This window comes from Bactrocera tryoni, chromosome 3, assembly GCF_016617805.1.
Source record: "Bactrocera tryoni isolate S06 chromosome 3, CSIRO_BtryS06_freeze2, whole genome shotgun sequence".
Taxonomy (NCBI): Eukaryota; Metazoa; Arthropoda; class Insecta; order Diptera; family Tephritidae; genus Bactrocera; species Bactrocera tryoni.
This window is the reverse complement of record NC_052501.1, coordinates 17071809-17087577: the sequence shown is the minus strand read 5'-3', so window position 1 is coordinate 17087577 and position 15769 is coordinate 17071809. Positions and strand designations below refer to the sequence as shown.

At 28.6% G+C, this 15769-nt stretch overlaps 1 protein-coding gene across 1 annotated transcript in view; it reads left to right on the top strand.

Annotated features, from left to right (window-relative positions):
- Positions 1-496: 496 nt before the first annotated feature.
- The window catches only part of LOC120773124, a 112165-nt gene continuing 96892 nt past the window's right edge, over positions 497-15769 (top strand). The window contains exons 1-2 of the mRNA XM_040102119.1: positions 497-607; positions 5143-5357. The gene's annotated coding sequence lies outside the window, so the exon portion shown is untranslated. The remainder of the gene's footprint in view (positions 608-5142; positions 5358-15769) is intronic.

Sequence of the window (15769 nt, the reverse complement as noted above, 5' to 3'; positions counted from 1 at the left end):
AAACAACAGCAACAAATGTTGGAAAAACACTGTTAGCAAAGTGACAATTTGTGTGCAGACAAAAAGTTTGTGAAACACTGGCGCTTTGGCCGACAAACGCAACATGTTCGGACAACAACAACAGCAACACAATCAAAGGTAGTAAGGCAGGTGTGTACACTCAGCTGTTTAACTCGCTTTCGCTTGGCGCTCAACACCTTCACAACGCGCTTCAAACACAACCGAAATGTTGTCGGTCAAAGCACAACAACAGCAATAACAAACGAAGCTTACAGCTGAGCAAGCGCGCGAGTTTGTGAACGCACACAACAACAACAATAATGGCAAACAACAAAATCGGCCAGGTTGGAGCTTCTTTTATTTTTCCACATTTGGCGGTGGTGCTCGGCCGATCTTCGTCATCGTCATCGCCATCGCCATCGTCGTGGCAGCGAAGCTGAGCAGCGTTGTCAGGCGATCGCTGTGAGTTTAGTTCTTTTTCAGTGTTCGTGTTGATCGGGTCGACGAACGCGGATCCGGCAGTACAACTCCGCTTAACGTCTGTGTGAACGGGCTGCGCGCTAAGTCTCCAACGGCAGCGCCAAACTACTTGGAGCCGAGCGCTGAGGTAAATTTCAGCATTTTCGTGTGCTTTTCTTAAGGCAAATTATTTTTTTTCGTATTATTTTTCAATAAATAGTATTCGATAAAGCAGAAAATAATAAAGCGTGTCAGAAACGAATTTAAAATCAATAAAACGAAGTGAGAGAAACGAATAAATGTTTTTTTTTTTTGGTTTTGGTGCGTTGAAGCAAATAAGGTTAAGGAAATATTTCCACGATAAAACGAAGCGAATAAAGAAGATGATAAACGTTATGCGCTTGTGAACGAAATCGAAAGTGCGAACTTGTGTGTTGCAAATAAGGCAAAAAAGCGCAAGAAAAACACCACAATCAAAGCGAGCGACGAACAAAAGAAAAAACGCTGTAAACAAACACAACAAAAACAAATAAAAATATACATACAACAAGCGAATGGCAAAAACTCTCCGAAAGCCCAAAAAAATCGCAAAACAACAATAAAAAAATAAAACAAAAACAGCAACATAAGAAAAAAAATAAAACAAAAACAACAATTTACCAAGTGTTTAAATGCATTTTCGTTGAAGATGCGCTCGAAAAGTGCAGAGTGCAAAGTGAAGTGTATGACGCTAAAGCGCAGCGCATAAGGGAAGAGGCAAATTGCCATTTTTTGGTTGTTGACATGTAGGAAATGCAAGCGCATTCGTCGTTGATTGCTGGGTGAAAAGCAAAGAAATAAGTAAAAATACAAAATGCACACTTTTCTCAGCTGTTTGTCAGCAAACAGTAATTTGGTGGTGTTAAATATTTGCTGAAAGTAGAAAATTCATTGGAATTGCGTTTGTTTGTGATATATGGTTTGCCTTTTGATTGCGCTTAGCAGAACTCTTGCTTTTAATTGACTGGTTTATTAAGTTGCGCATGCGTGTTGAAGGTTTTGTGATAAAAAGTTAATTCAAATTAGTTTTTGAAGATTTGTATTATGAGCTTATTCAAAATTATAATAACTGTTTTTTACTCTTTTTGGGAAAATTTTGGTAAATAAAAAAATCTAAATATTAAGCAATTTAAGTTTTGTTTTTTTGTGGGTGTTGAGACCTTATAAATATTTTTTATTAATACCAAAAAATTTAAAAAAATAAACAAGGAAAAATAATTTATACACATACATACTTTTTACTAATTAAATGTTTTTAATTTTTAAAACGAAAAAAAGGTTCAGGCCTCATATTCGAAAACAAATGAAATTGACTTTTTATTCAAAACTAATATGCAAGTGTGTGAATACAAAACACACTATTCTTGCAGCATTCGAAAAAAATAAATAAATGTAAAAAACAAAAAAAAATATTAAAATTAAATGTATAAAATAAGAAACGCAAACTTTAAATTTTTACATTTTTTTTTAAATATTTAGCACTATTTTATTTTTGTGTCATATTTTTTATATTTAAAGTTTTTAATACATAAAAAAAAAATCAATATTTAAAAGTTTACAACTTTTTATTTCACTTTTTGGCAAAAAATTTGTATTTTGTGCCAAATTTTTAAATATTTTAATGGCAATAATTGAAATTGAAAATATCTTAATGCACTAATTTCAGTGCAAAATATTTGAAATTCATTATAACATAAAAAACAACTATTTCCATTCGCCTAGAAAAATTAAAAAAAAAAATAAATTTTATAAAAAAATGTTTTATAGAAATAGTGAAAACAAAACAACAACAAAATTTTTACAATCGTAACGAAACTCAAACACTTTGAAAATTTTTCTCGTGAAATATTGTGTAAAAACTAAATTCTTTCAAAACTCCTTACAAAATTTTATTACGTAAATATATTTTTTTTTATTTTAATACCCAAATTAAATTAAATAAAAACTTTTCTTTCGCTTTGTATTGTGTTTATTTATTTAAAATAAAATAATACACTTCCAAAAAACACAAAATAAAACAATGAAAATTTTTTTATTTACAAAATAATATTTGCATAATTTTTATAAACAAAAAAATATATCTGAGTAATAAAAAATGGAATATTATTAAAAAAAAATTAAAAAGGTTTAAAATTATTTTTGAAACATTTTGAAATAAAAAAGATAAATGACTTAATAATTACAAACTTTTTTTTCGAGGCGTTTAAAATTTAATATTAATTTTTGTTTTAATATGACATTTTTATTAATAAAACATTCTTACTCATGAAAAAATAAAAGCCGTTATATAAAAAAAAAGTGAAATAAAAAACTAATATTTTATTAATTTTTCGAACTGGTTAATTTTTTTCTATCTTAAATTAAAAAAAATTAATCAATAATTATATTCCTTATTACTTTAATTAAAATATAATTTTTTTTTTAAGAATCTTAAAATTTTTATTTATTATAATATTATCTTATTTATATTAAATTTTTGATTTAATATGGCATTTAGATTAATGAAAAAATCTTTACTGATGAAATAAAATAAAAAAGCTATTAAATAAACACAAGAAATAATTTAATAAACATTTTTTTTTAATATTTATTTTTTTAAGAATTTAAATTAATTACCTGTAAAAACAAATCCCTTACCACTGAAAAAATTAACCACAATGTTTAATAAAAAATTTATTTTGGTTTAAATTTGAAGTTACTATAATAAATTAAATCTTAACTTGAATAATTGGCTTACTTAGTAAAAAAAAATATATATAAATACACACTCTAATATCCAATTAAAATCTAAGAAAGTATTGTTATATTACAAAAAATATATAAATAACAGAGTGCTCTAACAAAAAAAAATAAATAATAATTATATAAGCAAAACAAATTAATGCAATACAAAAAATAAAAAATATAATAATAAAGTAAAATAAAAATATAAAAATGGAAAGAAAAATTATTATTTCATTAAAATTTGCAACAATCTGTTTTTCATTTTTTTTTTTAATTTTTTATTCAAAATTTTTCCAGTAATGCTGGGTACTAGTAGCAAAAAACATTTGTTTATTCCGTTTCACATATTTTCAATAGCAATTTCTTTTTTTTAATTTTCTCAATTGCTTTCAAGCCCAACAAGCAGTAAAAAGCAACTTAAGGCAATTAAATATTATTTATATATATATTTTTTTTCTTTTCACTTTTCACAAAACACTAAAAAATTTCCAATTTTCACCACAAATTGCATTTAAATTTCTTTTAGCATAATTAAGTGTTTCGTAAACAAAAACTGCACAGCACAAATTGAACTTGAATTTGGGCATTTAATCGTGTTTTCCCCAAATGCACCATTTTTCTTTCATACATTTTATTTTCTCATCTCATTTTCCACTTCTGCAAGCGCTTTTCACTTTGGCGAGTGAGTGGCGCATGCGCATGCGCACGCGAATCTTGGTCAGCGGAGCACAGCGCCACAAAGCAGCCAAGCGACTTTTTACAAACATGCCTTTTAGTGGAAGCGAATGCGCAGACGGAAATCGCGCAACAATTAAGAGAGCATAGAAAATTGTGAAAATTTCTGCAAATAAACAGCGGGAAAAGCAATGAAACCGCAAAAATCAAAAACAAAAGAAAATCATCATTTTTTACCGCACAATCGAAATGCACTTTGCAAAAATATCGGCGACCGCTTGCTGAGCTAGCCATGCACAAAGCAAACTCATAAACGCATAAAAAAATATGAAAAAGCGACTTGACGCATGCGCCAACAGTTTGTGGAGGCAATGAGCAAAGAAGAGCTCGCAAAAAGAATTGCATAAGATCAGCCGCAGCCGACAGCAGTGGCAGCGCCGACGCCGTGCTCACTGATAAACGCCACTGAAGCGGTCAGCGCAACAAAACAACAACACGGCAAAAGCTTGCGAGCCATTTGTTGTTGTTTTGATTGCTGTAGTTGTTATTTTTGTTGCTGCCGCCGGCTCAGTTGTCCATCGCAGTCACGGCCGTCTGGCTACCGTTTTTGTTGCTTGCCTTAATATTTTTGACGTTATTGTTGTTGCTGTTGTTTTGCATTATTGAATATGCTCGTCTTCTGCCTTTGGCGTATGAATTTTATTTACTTACTTTTCTGCTTTGCTCCTAGTTATCGCATGCGTGTTCGTTGCATTTTTCGAAGTTTTCGAATTTTTTACGTTTGCTTTTCATCACTTTTCAGCGTGTTTGTTGTTATGTTTGCTTCTACGATTCATATTTTCGTAAAGAGCAGCAGCTATTCATTAATGTTGGAGTTTTTGGCTTTTTTGTTGTTTGTAATTGAATAAAATAATTGTATAAACTTCTCAAAATTTCAGGTTTTTGAAAAACAACCGTTATGAAAAATTCGAAAAAAAAATATTTATAAATATTTAAGGGAATATATAGATACTCCAATAAACCGTTTTAATCGAAATTCCGAAAAAAATAATTCTTAAAGGATTTGCTTCAAACCAAAAACCAAAAAATTTAACTAAAATGAAAAAATATTTTTAGTTTTATAAAAACTGAATATTTTCGGATTTTCTTTATATTTGTGCATGCCTTTTTGTAGTTAATATAACTATTTTTTTTACTTCAAACAATTTAACACCATTTCCTTAATTTCTTTTCTTTCTCTTTAAGGAACGGAAAGATTTCTGTGTGTGTGTGTGCCTCAACCTTCAATTATAATACATAAGTGCAAAGTAAAATAAAAGAAAAAAACTTATTTTCAATCAGATTACGATTCTGATTCAGTGTTAAAAAAATAATAATATTTGTGTGCAACGATAAATAAATAATAACATTATATAAGCAGTTAACTTCCGGAAAGCGGCGAATTAAGAAAGGAGAAAAAGGTAAGTGTTTTTGAATGACCATTAAAAATATAAATATTTGTTATATATATATATATATATATATATATATACGGATGTATTATAAATCATTATCCACCAAATATCATTTAATAAGTGAATAGTTAGTATTCCTTTCTACTATGATCTATATAGTGTTCAATAGTTTTGCGTACTAAAACTCAAACCTGAGTAACGTAATGTTAATCTTCATACCAGGATTGACTTGTCAATACTTGGATGAGCTGTTTATGTTATTTCAGCACTTTTTATTCTGTTCATCGAGTCCTAGACTACGTCAAAGTAACACTAAGTACTCAAAAATACAAAATAACTATAATAATATTATGAACAAAAAATAGTAAGACTTTCTTCATAATTTAAAAATTCTTAATTTATCTTTCTAAACCTATGTCATCCCCTTTAAAGTAATCCATCTTATCCCCAAAATACTTGTGCCAACGTTTTTTTACCCATCAAAACAGTTGTTAAGGTCAATTTTTGAAATAGCATTTAATGTCATTAATTGACTCAAAACATGCAATGGTTTCCAACTATATTGGTTGAAAATGTGGCGAAAAACTTACGCCAGTGCATTGTCGTAGGGCACAAACCAAGAGTTGTCGGCCCATAATTCCCGCCTCTCTTTATGAATAACTTCGCACAAGAGACGGATAGCACTCAAATAGTATTACTTGTTGACGGTCGAAAGGCATTTGGATTGTAACAAATCTCGATAATTGAAGAAAACTGTCAACATAATTTTGATTTTTGACCTGCTTTGACTTGGTTTTTCAGCTTCGCCTCACTTTTGGCACGTTATTCGGCCGATTTATCGTCTGTTTTCGGGTTGTAAGCATATATTCAATACACATCGCCAGTAATAATACGTTTCATGACATCTTGAAAGTCGGAAAGCATTGTTTCACGGATTTTACGCCACGTTGTTTTTCGACAAAATTTAGTGATTTTGAAATCAATCGTGCCTTCATTTTTCTTGTGCTCAAAAGTTCTTTCAAAATGGTTTTGACTGCTCCTTTCGATATTCGAATAATGTCAGTAAGATCCCTGTCTGTTAATTATAGATTCTCAGGTACCAATTTCTTTATTTTATTGACGTGTTGATAATTAGTTCTCGACCCTCTTTGAATAATTTGTACCAAACCAAAACACTTGTGTATTAAACACTTACGATAATTTTGATGTGACATGTCACTGATAGTCATACAAACCTTGAAAAAAAAATATTTTGGCGAATAGATTTTCGTGCGAAATTTAAATTAATAAGCCTTACTATTTTTTGGCCCACAGTAGGATATTATCTATACGGATTATAAATAAATCATCTACTATGTGCTAATTCTCAAAATCAATACTGCAATGAGTTAGAAAATTCATGCGTTCCTATATAGAAACAACTACACTCGTATCCTCAAAAAAAAAATCCGATGAAAGCGATCTAATGAAAAATGTTATATATTATAATTTGACAGATATGGCAGTTAACCTCGTGCACAGTTATTTAAGCGACACACTTAGTAATAAATTTAATATTATTTTTTAATTCGATAGATTATACTTTTAAAAATAACATTCGTGCATTTTAAATCGAGATTTCGAATGTATTTTGAGTTACAGTCATTTCAATTGTATCCTCAAAACTAATTTTTTCAAATTTGATTGGGTGACTACTCTGAGACAAACAATAGGTTGGGTTAGATGGATCATCTAGAGAGATCGTACGTGGACTGCTATATGTATACCTCTTTGAAGCCATGGAAAAGAGAAACTCCTGTCCTGTCGAAGTTATAAATAACCAAAACGCTAAGTGGCCAATACAAGTTTCGACAGACGTTTAATTTCTATTCGTGCCAGTTCGGTAGGATGTTTGGAAGGATGCACTCCAAAATGTTTAAGTCTTGATCACCCAAACGCGGGACAGTCAAGGAAGAAGTTTTCAATTGTTTCCATTTAATCTTCTGACAACCAATCCGAACACTTATTTTGTACATGTTCTGTGTAGTTCTTATGCGATGACCTAAAAGTTTTTTGATCTGATCAAAAATCGAATTTACTGTCTTAAAAATTTTAATGAGGAACGTTATGACTAAACGGAACCGATTGTACTAGATAATGGATAAAGAACGCTCGTCTGGGACTAAGTAGCTTTAACTGTGAAAAATTATCTTCTACTACTGGTAGTAGTAAACTTTCATAAAAAGCTATACCATTCAAGTTCAGGAATAAGAAGTGGATCTCAAACTTCTTATTACTGATGCTGAAACGATTGTTCCTTCTAAGGTATAAACAGACTTTTATTCACAATTTTTATTGATTACATTAGGCCAACTATTACTAATTTTAGCTTCAAATACCGATTTTTGCTCCCTCAACCTAAAAAATAAGTGTTGGTTTGTTAAAAAGAGTGACGCAGAAGCAGTATACTTCATCATTAGGCCCATTGTGCTCTCGAGTGTTAACCAATTCAGCCTTATTTAGCAACTCCGTGGATCTGTTACAATAAATTTCAATTCAACAACTCTGGGCAGCCGAGTATGTTGTATTTTAAGTTGGAATATTGGAAGTAATAGAAGATACTCAGTCACCACTAATAGAAAGGTTTTGCTGTAAAGGCAATGGTTCAGTAAATCATCAAACACCGTACCTCTGCATTCCGTCGTATCCATTTTACCAATTTATTGAAAATTCAATCTTAGAGGCAGATGCATACTGTTCACCCCTACTTTACTTTCCTAAAAGTACTTGTGGAAGGGTTTTAGTCAATACACCATCAACACTATCCTAAGATATTCCCTGTTGTGGCATGCTCTGTATTGCTAGTGTTCCAAGAACTGAGTTATTCCATCTAGAGTACATTGCTTCAAGAAACCCTTTAAGTTGCTAAATAGTCCAAGGTAGTTTAGAGGAATTATGCTTTTTCGATGCCTTCCATTCCAATATGACTGGGTACCCAGTTGAAATTTACTTAGTATGTGTGCTTTAGATCAGCTTACAATGAGATAAAAAGTCAGCAGTTCATCCCACAGCTTATTATAATATTTACCATGGGTAACAAAAGACATCTCCGTTTCCCCAGTACCACTTTACATGTGAATGAAACCACAACGTAGACGCAGTAGCATTCAATTCAAAAGTATATATATGGGTCTATGTGAATTATAACAGCAATGTGTTCTATTCACCATTTATCGCGGTTTGGCGAACTGCAGACAGCTAAAATTATCAATATTTATTTATATTAAATTCGCCATGAAACTTCCGTCTTACCTGCTCAAAAAGCACTTGCCTCAACACATAAAATTTATTATGATGCCATTGTAATACACCCACATTTCTCATATGAAAAACCTGAAATTATTTCACAATATGATGTCTGCCGCTATCTTTGATATCTGCGGCTCATATAAGCCCTGCAAATTTAGTAACCAATATTTTTTTTTTTTATTTATAAAAGCTGTATCCAGCCATATTTCATTCATAAAAAGATGTACGCTTGTATATACACATGTATGTATGTATGTGTGTATGTATGAAATTACGAAATCATGTTGACACAGTTTGTATTATTTTTTTTTTTTAATATTTCTGCTTGCTCTAACAAAATGTAAATAAATTAAAAGGGAATATAAAAGAAATTATACAAAAGTAATAACAAAAGTTGAATTTCTTTGTAAATATGAAGAAGAAGAAGCGCATACGATGTTAAATTCACAAACTAACACCACCGGCGAAAAGCACAACAACAACAAAAAACTCCCACAATTGTTAGCAGGCTAGTATAAACAATTACATATACTCACATATATACATATGTATGTATGTATACGTGTGTATGAGTATCAAACTTATGCTTTATTGTTGTGCGCAGTCGCAGCCACCGACGCATTGAGACGTCACCTAAACTGGTGTCAGTCACAAAGAAATGCTGCGAATTGTAACTAAATACAAACATACATGAATATAGCGTTTTTTGAGCGCTGATGCGCCGCTTGCTGAGTTAGACATTGCGGTGCGCGTTATCTAATCGACAGGTTGCTTGCGTTTTTATTGTAAAAAAACATGTGTTTACACACATACAAATGCACAAAAACATATGCTTACATTAAATTGCAAGTGTGTGCGTGTATAAAGTTGTAGATATGTATTATTCATGCTTATGTTATGTAGGTGACACTATTTTTCAGCGCAGTTCAGCTGCTTGGCGACAATATGGGCTAACAGTGCGTCTGGTGTGTCTTCTTTTTCAGCTTTTTCTGCGGCTTCTGTTCACCGCGGCATCTTACCAGCTCGTGAATATCATTATATTTAATTATTTTTGATTTTTCGGTCATTTCTTTTTATTTTTTATTTTTTTTTAATTTTGTTATTTTTAGACAATAACTTCTTTTACATTATTAGAAGAAATACAATTGGAAATATGTTTTTTTATGAAAAAAATCAAAAATTTAACTTAAAGCCAAAAAAATGAACAAAACACAAAAGAGTATAAAAATATTAAAAACATAACCAAATTAAAACAATAATACAAATAACTATTAAAAAATAATTAAAATCTATTTTTTTTTTGTTTTTATATAACTAATATTTTCTATTTATTTGCTTTTATAATGAATTGTTTTGCGTGTTTTTTATTACATTTTTTTTTTGTTTTTGAAGAAATACAATTTGATATCAGTTTTTATTATAAAAAACATAAAAAAAATTCAAACTAAAAGCCAAAATGAAATGAACAGAAAAAAAATTTAAAAAAACATATAACTAAATTAAAATTATAATAAAAATAAGGAATACAAATTAAAAAAATAATTAGAATCGAAATAATAAATTTTTTATTGAATATATTATTTATGTTTAAATATTATTTATATTTTTTTATATTTTTTATATATGTAATTAATATTTCTAAACAAATTCTTTATTAATTTCTTTATTTAATTAATTTGTTTTTTGGTGTTGTTTTTATTTGAATTTTTGTTTTTTGAAGAAATACAATTGAAGATCTGTTTTTCTTATACAAAAAACTCAAAAATGAAAGTCAATAAACAAAACAAAATCATAAAAAAATATATGTATAACTAAAATTAAAATAATAAAAAAAAAATGAAAAAACAATTAAAATTTAAATAATAAAATAATTTAACTGAAAATATTATTTGCGTTTTAATCTACCAAAAAAATTACAAAAAATTTGATTAAAATTAAAATATTTAAAAAAGTTAAAGAAATGAAAAAATAATTAAAAGTAAAATATTAAAATAATTTAATCAAATATTTTATTTATGAATTGATTTTCTATTTATTAATTTTTTTACATTTTTTAAATAATTTCTTTATTTATTTTTGCTTCCTTAATAAGTATTAAGTATATGTTTTTTTCACTTCTGATCTCCTGTTTCTTTCAAATTGAGCACTTTAATGAAAAAAAAATCAAATGAGAAAAGAAAAAATAAAAAATTAGCATCAAAAATAAGAAAAAAAAATATTACAAAATTTATTTATTTGTTTTTCTTATTTAATTTGGTTTTTTATTTATTTTTTATTTCAATTCTGTTTTTTTTTTGTGTTTATATTGACCTCATTTTCACTTCTGATCTCCTTTCTATTCAAATAGAGTATGAAAATTAAAAAAAAAAACTAAAATTAAAAAATTAGCATATAAAATAATAAATGTAATTAAATTTATTTTCCTTTCCTAATACTTTCTAAAATTTATTTGTTTACTGTATATAATGTCCTATTTATTAATGTGATAACTTCATATACAAAAATATATTTTACATTTTTTTGTTTTAATTTTTTTTATAATTTTATTTCATTATTTTCTGTTTATTTCAATTCAATTTTTTTATTGTACTATCAGCTCTAATTTACTACGGTATCTCTTCCTCATTTCAAAAAGAGCAATAGCATGAATTAAAAATGATTTAACAGTAAAGCGAAGACATGGGAAAAGCACTTAATTTTGTAGCATAAATCATAAAAAATAAAAGCAAATATTATAAAACTATATCAAACACCCACACACATACTACATACGTATGTGTATACGCTCAAAAAAGTCATAATCCAAATAATAACAATAAAAAGTAGCCAAAATCTAAGCTAAACTTGAACAGAAACGATCAAATGCTTGATTCACAAATTAGCACAAAGCAGTAGAGAAATAAAAAATGATACATAAGGCGAGCAAAAATCAACTTGAAAACGAAAAAAACACGAATAAAGCAGAGCAAACACGGATTTGCGAGTTAAACAAACCAGAAGTTGGTTGAGCAAAAAATAACAAAATATCAGTTCGTAAGAAATATATGCGATATATTAAAAAAGGAACACAAAAATTAAAAAATTAAAATAAAACAAAAAAACAAAAAAAAGCAAAAAAAATTAATAAAAATACAAAATTATAAAAATTATGATAAAAATAAACAAACTTATTTAAACTCTGTGCTTAACCTGTAGCAGACCACTCATACACATTTGCATATATTTATACACATTTACAAACATATCATGTACACACATATATGTATGTATGTATGTGTCCATATTTGGTATAGAGAATTAATGCACAAGCCGCTAACGAAAATAAACCAGCTAATAGACAATTTATTCGATAGCCAAATTCATTTAAATTCACCCAAAAAAATATAAAATAAAAACTCACACATACACATAAATTTACAAGCATATGCAGATATACTTACATAAATAAATTAGAAAAAAGTCAAAGCAGCGCTGTTTGTATAACAACTTGTTGCGACTTCTTGACGTATCTAGCTATATGCCAGTATGCATACATTCGCGTGTACATACGAGGGCGGGTTGATAAATTAGTTACTTAAGTTATTAACTGCACAAATAAATATAAAATATGTCACCTTTACGGTAAATTAAAATATGACGTTACCGACTTTGTTAAATTACTAACGATCCCTAGAAGGAAAGTCGCAATTAATAATATTAAAAAAAATGTTGATAAAAAAAAATAAAAATATTAAAATTAAATTTTGAGTATTTCAAGTGGAATCATACATATTTTATAAATTTCAGTTTCTTCAACTTTTTTTTTATCAAATCTGAGAATAATGAAAAAGAGAAGCTGAAATGTTACAGCCTCAAAGTTTTTATTTTTAAATAATGCTCATGTAGTTATTTATGGCCACAGGTATACAGGTATGACAATGACTTTATTAAATTAATTAAAAAATATACGGAAACCCTGCTTAAGTATGTAAACATAAATAATACATTTAAAATTGCACATTTATATTTAATATAAAGTTAGTTATTAAATACTAAATTTATATAAAATATATGGCAACCCTGTTTAAGTATATAAACATAAATAATACATTTAAAACTGCACATTTATATTTAATATAAAGTCAAAGCGGAAAATCACCCGTTTATAAATATTATTTATGGTCAATTTTTTTTAGCTAAATGGCAGCCCTTGCGAAAAATAATTATTTATCCTCACTCACATTTATGTATGCATATGATGCTTTTCAAAATTTCTTATTTGTACTCAAAGCGAACATAACTCACACTTTTTTGCTTTGCTTCACATTATTTAATATATCGTAAACATGTGGCAACTCCACTACGCAATTTTTTTTTTGCGATTTTAAAAATATTTGTAAAGATATATTTTAATGAATTTCAAGCCAAACAATGTTCAAAAAATTGTTTTAAATATTATTTATACACACACTTGGCAACCCTGGCTACAAATACGACAGCTTAGATTTGACATTTGACCTAAAATGTTTAAAATGTACAGATTTGTCGTAATCAATAATTTAAAAAAGCATGACTTAAGTATTTTAACATTTTTGAGCTACATGGCAACGCTGCCTACTAGCAATACTGATTTGAATACCTTCAAATATACGAGTATTATACTGGATTTTTTTTAATTTTTTTTTTTTATTTTTTTTTTATTTATTAAAATTGAAAAAGGTAATTAATTACAATTACCATTTATATATATATAGCACTAGCGGTTAAGCCATCAGCTTATATACTGGATTATAATATTCATGTTGCATTCGTTAGTAGGTATCTAAACTATAAATTATAATTATAATAATATGTAGGCGACAGTTCTGCATATTAGTATTAGTGTGTGTGTCATTGTCCACTTCTAAGGAAACAAACTTTAATTCAGATTTATTATCTACCCAGAACATAATCTCTTTGTCACGCCTCGCCAAGCCCTTATCGGTCATTAGCTCATTGCATATCAATTGCTAAACTTCAACCCACTGTTGAGAACCGGATGCCTACTGAATTCCTTTCTGAATGTCAGATGACTGGCGAGGTCATAAATATCAAAGAAATTATGTTTTTTTGTTTCAATATGCAAATTCAAACATAAAATCCTGTTTGTTTGTTGTAGGGGATTTTACCATTTTTAGCAAAGTTTAATTCAGAGCATTGATGATTAGCTTTAGAATATTCCTATTACATATATTAGTATGCGCAAAGAAATTTGAAGTATGATATGGGTTATAAAAAGATGCATGGAAGCTGAGTTGAGACAGAGAGAATTATAATTATTCCAATATTATATCGAAGAGAGTCGATAGGATTGGTGCTAACGAAATCGACTCGTTTTATGGAAGTTATAGTAGTGGAATAATGGAATTCACAGCAGTAATGATAAATGGCATGCAAAATTCTTATATTAGTCACTTAGTGATAAAGTCGTATAAATACGCTCCATATACATACATATGACCCGGGAGTTGTTATATTACCAGAGTCTAAATTATTACAGTTCTTATACCTACTATATTAATTACTTGGGGTGATATACCTACTAACTAATAACCAGTTCTCATTATGTGAAAATTTAAGAGACTTGAGGGACTCTTAATAACATTTCACATTAAATTTAAATATTTTTTCGCTATTGGACAATAAGTAAATTAGAAAGATGTTCCATAATTTTCTGTAAAAGAAACCAGACAAAAAATTAACTTTGGCTGCCCACTCTTCACCGATGCATTTTTAATAACATAAAAGAGTATAGAAATAGTTATCTTAATCAGTCAGTTTCAATATACATATACATATGTATATGCTACAGTGGTCCGATCAAAACAATATTTTCGGAAATTGTAGCAATATCTATGCCAAAACTCTTAAAGAGATCTTCCCAAATAAAAGACTTTTCATACAACTGCACGTGTACAAAATCACAGACTAATATCTTAAAGAGTAAGGGTCTATTTAATATGCATATACGAAGTTAGAGAAATGCACATAGCTAAATCGACACAAAACGTCATGCTAATCATTTGAATATATACTTTATATAATCTTCATTGATTCCCCCATACCTCGGCAAATATTATACGCCTTTCTCTGCGTTTTATAAATTAATATATTTGAAGTTGAATTATGACATTGGAAACAATCAGCAACGAAATTAATCTGACGGCACTAATGACGGAATTACGCCACGTCAAATGCGAAAAATCTTATTAAAGCTGGAGCTTCTTGATTTAATATTGTAATTATATTTTCTTTGTTCAAGATACACATGTCTTTGAAATCTATATAGGAGAATAGGTATTACTTGTGTACTGAAAATGCTTAAAGATGCTTTATTCAATCTTAAAAAGGATAGAAAAAAATCGGAAACATCGGAAGACTATCAAAAATTTCAAAACTTTTACCACACCGTCATCTAGCGGAACTTCTTTGTAAAAATGTGCGATGCGACAGACAACTATTATACACAGCTTCGGTCCAGTCACATGAGAAAGTTTGAAACAACAAATTTCTTATTTCATTTAGCAAGTACTAAATATGAGCATAAAAGATTATTAAAATCTGATAGAAAATATCTATCAGTAATACCTCGATTGTGTTGGATTATTCAATCATTTATTGAAAAAATCGTTCAATGAAGATTGCAAGAAAGGCAAAAATTGCACATAGCTTTATCTATGGAAGCTTATTATTTACAAAAATAAACATTCAAACTTATTTCTAGACTTATTTTTAAGTTATTGCCTTATTTTATATGAAAAAGTGTGAAAAATGCGCACTAACCTAAAAAGTAACCAATTCAATCGTTCGATGAAGATTACAAAAAGGACAAAAATTGCACATAGCATCATCTATCGGAGCTTTTTAATTATAAAAATGAGCTTTCAAACTTTGTTCTTGACTAAAAATAAAAAAATATTACAAATCTGCATTGATTTTATTCGAGTTTATCGCACTTTTTCCCATAAACTAAGTCACTAGCTTAAAAAGTAACCGATTCGATGGGCTAAAAAAATTTTTGGCAGGTATGATTTACTTTTAGAAGCAAAAACAAATTTATTTTGGAAGAGAAGGTGAATAGGTTCATTGAAGGAAACTTAAAAGTAATAAAA